Source organism: Aphelocoma coerulescens, chromosome 6 (assembly GCF_041296385.1).
Source record: "Aphelocoma coerulescens isolate FSJ_1873_10779 chromosome 6, UR_Acoe_1.0, whole genome shotgun sequence".
Taxonomy (NCBI): Eukaryota; Metazoa; Chordata; class Aves; order Passeriformes; family Corvidae; genus Aphelocoma; species Aphelocoma coerulescens.
In genome coordinates, this window is record NC_091020.1 from 14,969,273 (window position 1) to 14,976,685 (window position 7,413).

The window sequence follows — 7,413 nt, forward strand, 5'->3', positions numbered from 1 at the left end:
GGCATGAATGAGAAAAATGCAGGCGCTGTCTCCTGCCAAAAAAGGGCCCTATTGCTGCTCTGATCTCATGGCTGGTTTTTGCCGCAGGAGTTCACTTGGTGTCCATAAATCATGGTCTGCTTACAGCTGAAACTGCACTGAGTCATCAACATGCAATAAGCTGAGTGACAGATTCCAGCCTGACTACATTAGAACTTCAGACTTAGTCTTCCCCCCCTACACTACCCGTACTTAACAGAAAATTAAACCCAGACTACACAGACATGAAGGCTGTGAGAAACACAAGGCTTGTTTACTTGACAATAGTTTTTAAGACTGATGTTTCCAGGAAATAACATCATGCATTTTGAAAGGGAGAGGGCCACAAGTACTGAATTTATAAAATGACCCATTGCTACAGAACTTGGTTAGCCCTTCCTCATGTAATAGCTGATTAAAATGTATTGCCCTCCTCTAATGATCTAAAGTGGCACTTTGTCATCTTAGTTCTTATGGAGATATATTTAGTCAGCTAACTGAGAAAATATTTTGCTGCTCTTTAAAATTAGGCCAGAAGAACCTGAAATTTGATTGTAAACCTGCTTCCAAAGTGACCTGGGGCATATCAACATCCATATTGTAGCGTTAAGAAGTATAGGCTTATGGGGAATCTTACCCATAAGTGCAAAAGAGAGCCCTTGAAGACACTCTTTTCCTTTCCCCATTCTGTTTTGCAGAAGATCTTTTGCTTTTCCCTAAAGGTATCTTAGGTCTATTTTTTTTTTAATGGAAGAGATTGTGCTGAATTTGCAATATGGTATCCTGTCAGATCCTAATCAATTAGCCCACATCAGCTCAGTATAAGGCAGATACCAATTTAACTCGCCGAGCCAAGCCTTCTGATTTTCTCTAAGGGCAGTCACATAATTCATTCTTTGTAGTGCCAAATTATATTTGACATTTAATTTAAAACTCAAGGTACCATAATGCAAAATCTCACTAAAAATAATGGTGATAAAGCAGAGAAACATTTCATTTGACAGTGAGGATTTTTTCAGCTTATTTATGCATCCAAACTTTCCCCCTCACTCACCTTTCAAAGCCCCAAACTCAGGAGGCAATCATTTTCAAGTGACTTTAGCCTCTACAGGTGCTTGCATACAGTAAAGGGGCACTTAAAGGTGAAGCAAACAAGGTAGTTGCTGATCACCTTTTGGTGGGTGAGCTCTGCCCTCCTCCCCCTGATGACACAAGCTTGACTTTTCATCTATTCTTGCTACTGTAGATAGTAGAACGAAATACTTCCATGGAGTGGCCGGGCTAACTGGAATGGTTGTGTGTGGACTGGGGGCGGGGGAGTCAGCCTAAAAAGGTTGAGTTTTTTGCATTTAGAAGACCCAGCAAGAAAGAGGAAAAAAAAAAAGTGCTTAATGGCTTCATTCACCATTCTCTGCCCTGCAGTAACTCCATTCACAGCGACTGGGCACAATGGAAGTCTGGTGGTTCATGAAGCATGTCTAGACTCTGACAATGCTGGTTCATGCACAAATGATAATAAAAACCCCAAGTTCTCCTCCTTTCTTGAAATGCGCAGCGCAGTGTGAATCCATGGGGAGTTTTAGCCCTGGACTCACTCAGCACTTCCAGTGACAGTCAAACTCTAATCCAAGCACTACTTGGAAAAATTGGGCAGCCACCTCTCTCAAGGTGAGTGACTTGTAGGGACTGACCCTTTCTGTTGCTAGTGTGCAAAATGCTAAGCAGCCAGAGATTTGCCTAGCTAATCCAGAGCAGCTTTATGAGAAGAGAAAGTAATGGATAACAGCAGGCTCAGCATTGTTGAGACAATACCAGATAGCAATAAGCAAAGGACACTGGTAGTGCAATCCTCCTGAGAGTGACTCAACTTTCGTCCTGTCAAGAAACAGCTACTACTTTGCAATAAAAAGAAGCAAATGTCTAATGTTCTCATCCTTTATGTGCCAGATTAGCTCGTGGGGGAAAAAAAATCATCACTGGTCGCAACATGCTTCTCAACATAAGATGGATTATTCAAATTCTGGGATGTTAGGTCTTACTGTGGATTTCAATTCCTGATTAAGATAAAAACAGTTCAGAGCTAAACTCTGGTATTTTTAGAGTGAGTGTAGGCCTCAGGTTAGGCATTCTTGCTCTATTTCACACTTGCGTGTAGGTGCATGCATGTGCTAGTAGGAGACAAGCTCAAAACCTTGCCCATGTGAACAGATCAATTTCTTTTAGTACTTGCTATGTGCCCCACATTTATGTTATAGAATACACATGGCATTATCTGGGGCATGAAATGTGGACAGGAATAAAGTTTCTATGTACCTGAGTGAGAGAGGGCATTATCAGCATACTTGGAAATGAAAGAAACTGTATTTGATGTCAAGACAGAGTGGCTGTGTGACAGGTTTAAATTAGTGAAACAATTGTGAGGGCATAATACCACTGTGGGGTTTCCCTATATTCCATCAGATTTCCTGGTGGAATAAAAAACACAAACCCAAAAACTTCTGGAAAAGCAATTCTTCAGCATTGTATAACACAGAGAGCTCCTTTATACGGTGTGTATCCTGTAATTCAGCTCTTCCAGACTTCCTGAGCTGAGAATGTATCAAGACACTATGTTCAATAGCAAGGATTTTGTATTTTAATTGTAAGGATAAGAGTACCTTTCATGAGTCAAGATAACTGCTTTCTTAATCTAATTATACGTCAGCTTTTATAGCATACTGTAGAGTTCCACAGCTTATTAATACTTTCATGTGGATAAACACTTCCATTGGTTTAAGCACTATTAACAATTTTAAGAAATAGAGATTAAGCATTCCCTATTGTTTTTTCATAAAATTTAAGATTGTATCATGAGGACTTATGCAGCCTTCACACCTCTATTTCTAAGCTCATCTTACTTAGCCTCTTCTCATCTGGAAATATTCCCAGAAATTGGCTTTTACCCCTTCTAAATCCTGTATGTAGGGTCTTTTTGAGTTGAGGGCAAGGTATAATTTTCAAGATTCACCTGGTATAGACTCATATCATCCACTTCATGCTCAGTACTGTCCCAGAACTTTTTGCAATTGTGAATCTGTGTAGGCACACCTGTAGCTCCTTACCAATTTATTAGCAGCATTTTGGCACACAAACATACAAGTGCACAAAATCTTTAGAATATTTAAACAAACAAAAGATTTTGCACAAAATTCTTGAGCAAATTCAGCTCAACAAATATTTCTTCAAAATAGTTTTAATGTTTTCAGAAACGAGATTATGCAGGAACTGGTGCAACTGTATTACTGTAAATAAGATGGATTAGTTCAATGTCCATTTTAGTGGCCCATTTATATCACTAAATTTTTACCATTGCAAAGACAGACGCTTTAAAAATAAGGAATAATTTAAAATGGTACTAAAAAGTACAAAATCTGTAAATATCTAGATTGGAAAACTGACATTTTGTACTACAAAGAATCATTAAAAGGAAGTGAAGGGATAAGGGCATTGAGATTTCAGACCCTCAGATACATAAGGTGGTTCCAAGTGCTGACAACTTAAGCACTTTCACTGAAAAAAAAAACCCACATAAACAAGAGTCTGAATTTAAATTTATGCTTTCTGAAGGTCTTAATCGTAATCTCTTTGCATATGTGGGATTTACCATACTGCTTTGCAAGGAGTCTATCAAATATGGGGAAGTGACTTCAGAGTCCTTGCATCCAGGAAGGAAGAGGATTTTTAATTACATTGTGCAAAAAATATTAGCGATAAAATCTCCTTATAAATACAAACAGAAAACTAAACCATAGTGTCAGAAGCCATAAGGATTGGAATGCAGAGAGACTGAAAGAGAGAATGCAAATGACCTCATAACGCTTACACGTCTAATTTCTGGAGAAAATTCTACTTCAATATATGGTGATGAAAAGAAGGCTCAGAAAACAGCTTGTTTATGCCTCATTTAAAATACTCCCAGACAAATGGATTATTGGTTTTTTTAATCCCTCCTGATACGGGATTTTATAATTAATAGCACAGATACATTTGTCACCATTCTTAATCATGGATATTAGTGCGAAGATTTCAACAATCTCTATTCAGTTCCAGTTTAAATTCCTTTAAATTCTTCCAAGCTCCACTGTGGAATAACTCTCTGCATAATTTAAACTTGTGTTTGACCACTGTTCTGGGTCCTTATCACATCTGTATTGAAGAGCATTTTTCCAAAGCACAAACAGCAATCACTTCAAACAATTTGAATTTTCTGGCCACTGTCTGTCCATCCAATCTGAGGAGCTGTACTGTCTTACATTTCCTTGTCACTGACCAAAATATTTCTGAAATTCCAAATACTGTAAGAGGCTAAACCCTGGTTTTCCAATGGCACAAGCAGGGGTTGCTGCTGCTCCATATGCAGTAAAAATAAATTCCTGAGACAAAAATGGTAAAGTCTAGATGGATAGATAACAAAAAGTGAAAAACAATGGACTTTTTTTTCTCACGTTACAGTTTAGGAAACAAAGGCTGAAAGAGAGCAAATGTTTTGCCCAAGATTGCCAAGACTAGACAAAACAAGGACAAAAATTGAGTCCAGATTTCTTCAGACTCATTATGGATCCTGTATCACATGATCATTTTGCTCAGTAAATGAATGGCAACCACAGCCTGACCAGCAGCCTATTGAATTCAACAAGAACAGCTCTTGCTATTTCCAAAGGGGATTTTGATCAGAGTCCATTGGGTTACTCTATGAATACAGGCAAAAGGAGCCTGCAGCTAGAATAAAGCTGAGGACATGCCACATCAGACCAGATTTCTTCTTTTTTAAGGCATCTCTAATTCATTGGCCATGAGTAATATAACATTCACGGAGTCCCATCTGGTGTTCAGTTTTATGTGTAAGTGCTTTGCATTGCTGGTCTGATAATTCCAACTAAAACCGGTAAAGTGATATACAGGTCCTTGAAAACAGTAGCAGGATAAAAAGAAATAACAAATTGAATAAAGGAGAAAAAATAAGCTTGCTTTAGTCTGTAAGGAATAAAATTGATGCCTTTTAACCTTACACATAAGTTCCACACCATTGCTTTTTAAAATCAGCTGAAAATCATTTAAAATCAAATTGATTTTGGCTTTTACATTCAGATGCACTTCAGCTTCTCACTTACTGGCCTATACAAGTAATGCCTTCAGCCAACCTGTGTTTAGAATGGGTTGAAAATCAGTTTGTATGTCCACATGCTTATTGGAATTTTCTCATTTCCATTTCACTCAGAGCCAATCACGATCAGATTAACTTGCTGGGGAATATGTCAAGAGGTTGATTTTATGGGTGTTTTAGCAAAGAAATGGTTCCTAATATAGTGAAACATTTTTTTGCTTATAACACATTGTCTATTGCCCATTTTGTGTCAATAAATGGGAAGATGGATAATCAGAACTGTTCATATTTATTCTGAAGAGCTCTCCTCTCCATCATGTGTAGACCCATAATCAATCATGAAAGAACTGTAAAATCACATGAAAATATTTCCTAGTTTACATCTGCTCTTTTCTACTAACAAAATCTGAAGTATCTGCAGCCTTCCATGTACGGAGTGGTAGGGTAGGCTTCTGAAATGGACACTGTCCTGTTCACCTGCTGCCATCCAACTGTGGATCATTTGGATTGGATAACTGCTATCTGAACTGATGTTTAGTCATCCAGTCTGAGAGCAAGAATGTTGAAATGATGCAGCATAGCACACTATCAAGGCTGTAATAGGACATAGAACACCTGCCATTGACTTGGATAGAAAGGATAAAATGCTCTGAATTGCTTTGTTTTCAGCATTCTCTTTCCCATACTCCTCACATGTCCGTTTTTACTTAATATGTCACTGATGCTTTAAGGAGAGAGAAATGGCATGGCTGGAGAACAAGAAAATGTGAAGCAGATGCCCAAGTTCTATTACTGGCTCTGTTGGCAACTGGATAAGCTGCTTATAGCATTGTATCAAGTTCATTGATTTAGATGGCTTAGTTTTAGGCTTCCAAACTGACAAGATACACACTGCCTGCTTTCCACTGTGAGTCAGTACTTCAACACTCTTTGTCTTCAAAAAAGAGTTAGAATGAGTCTGCAATTACAGTGGTAAATATGCCTCAAGCTCTGCATCTAAAAACTCAACACTTACAGTTAAATGATATCAAGAAAATACTGACTGTAACCTCACAGTAATTCAATTTAGCTGCCTCTAAACAAGAAATTAAAAATGCATCACAAAGAGAGATATTGTGGGTTCAGTCAATGCTTTAAGTGTTTCTGCAAATCTCAAATAAGAAGTAAAAAATCCATGTGCAAATATTACATTGCAAAGATGATGAATGGGAATGGAGTGGGAGGTTATATAACCTGATAATATCAAGGATCTGAAAGAGCTTAAACTATTTAACTATTCAGCAGTGAAAAGAAGTCAAGAAGGATCACTGCAGACAAGGACTGGAAATACAATATAGAAGCTGACTTGCACAGGCTGACATTCTGCTTCAAAGAATATTAGTGCTAGAAAGTGCTTACAAAACTATAAGTCTTTAAAAACAACTCTCATTTAATAAATATTTACTAAATTGTATAAGAATTGCCTGGCATCAAGCTATAAATATTAAATTGTGATGTAAATGTTAAAAGAATGATGTTTTTTCAAATAATCAATTTAAGATTACAAGAATTTTTGGATTAAACATAAAAAATAATAAGAAAAAAAACCCCTGAAAGTCAAACAAAAATAGTGATGGTTAAATTCCAAAAGAACAATCCACTCAGAGTTCCTTTTATGTGCCAAAAACTATTATTTATATTGTTTATGCACTTTCATCATGACAGCCCTAACACTGAGCAGAGCAGATAGAGTCTAACAGTTACCACATTAGAGGAAAAAGCTCTCAAAAGGTAAATAAAGTGAAGTGAGGCTATATTTTTGGATCTTGGGAGACATAAGGCCATTCTGATATTCTGCTTATATAGATTATTTTATATTGTTTAATTAATTTCTGTACTTTCTCTACAAAATAAAGATTGGCTCCGTGACTAGAGCTTGCACTTAAAGGAACCACCCTATTAAAACTGGTTTTGTTTGTGCCTGGAGAATCAGAACAATTCCAGACAGTTTGTTTCATATTTTACTTGAAAGCTTCTGTTCCATTAGCATGACATAGTTCCTGAGACAAAGCTTAACCATAGTGTCTTTCCCCTTTAAAAGGTAATGACACCGTCTAAGCAAAAATAACAGTGGGGGGAAAAAAGACCCCCATTACAGCAAACTGTGGTATTAATGAAATTCTGTTTGTATTAAAATTTTCTTTCAACCCTGGTCTTCCTGTTCAGGGGTATAGTGTCAACCTGTCAAACTTTTAATCAAGAGCAGTTCATTG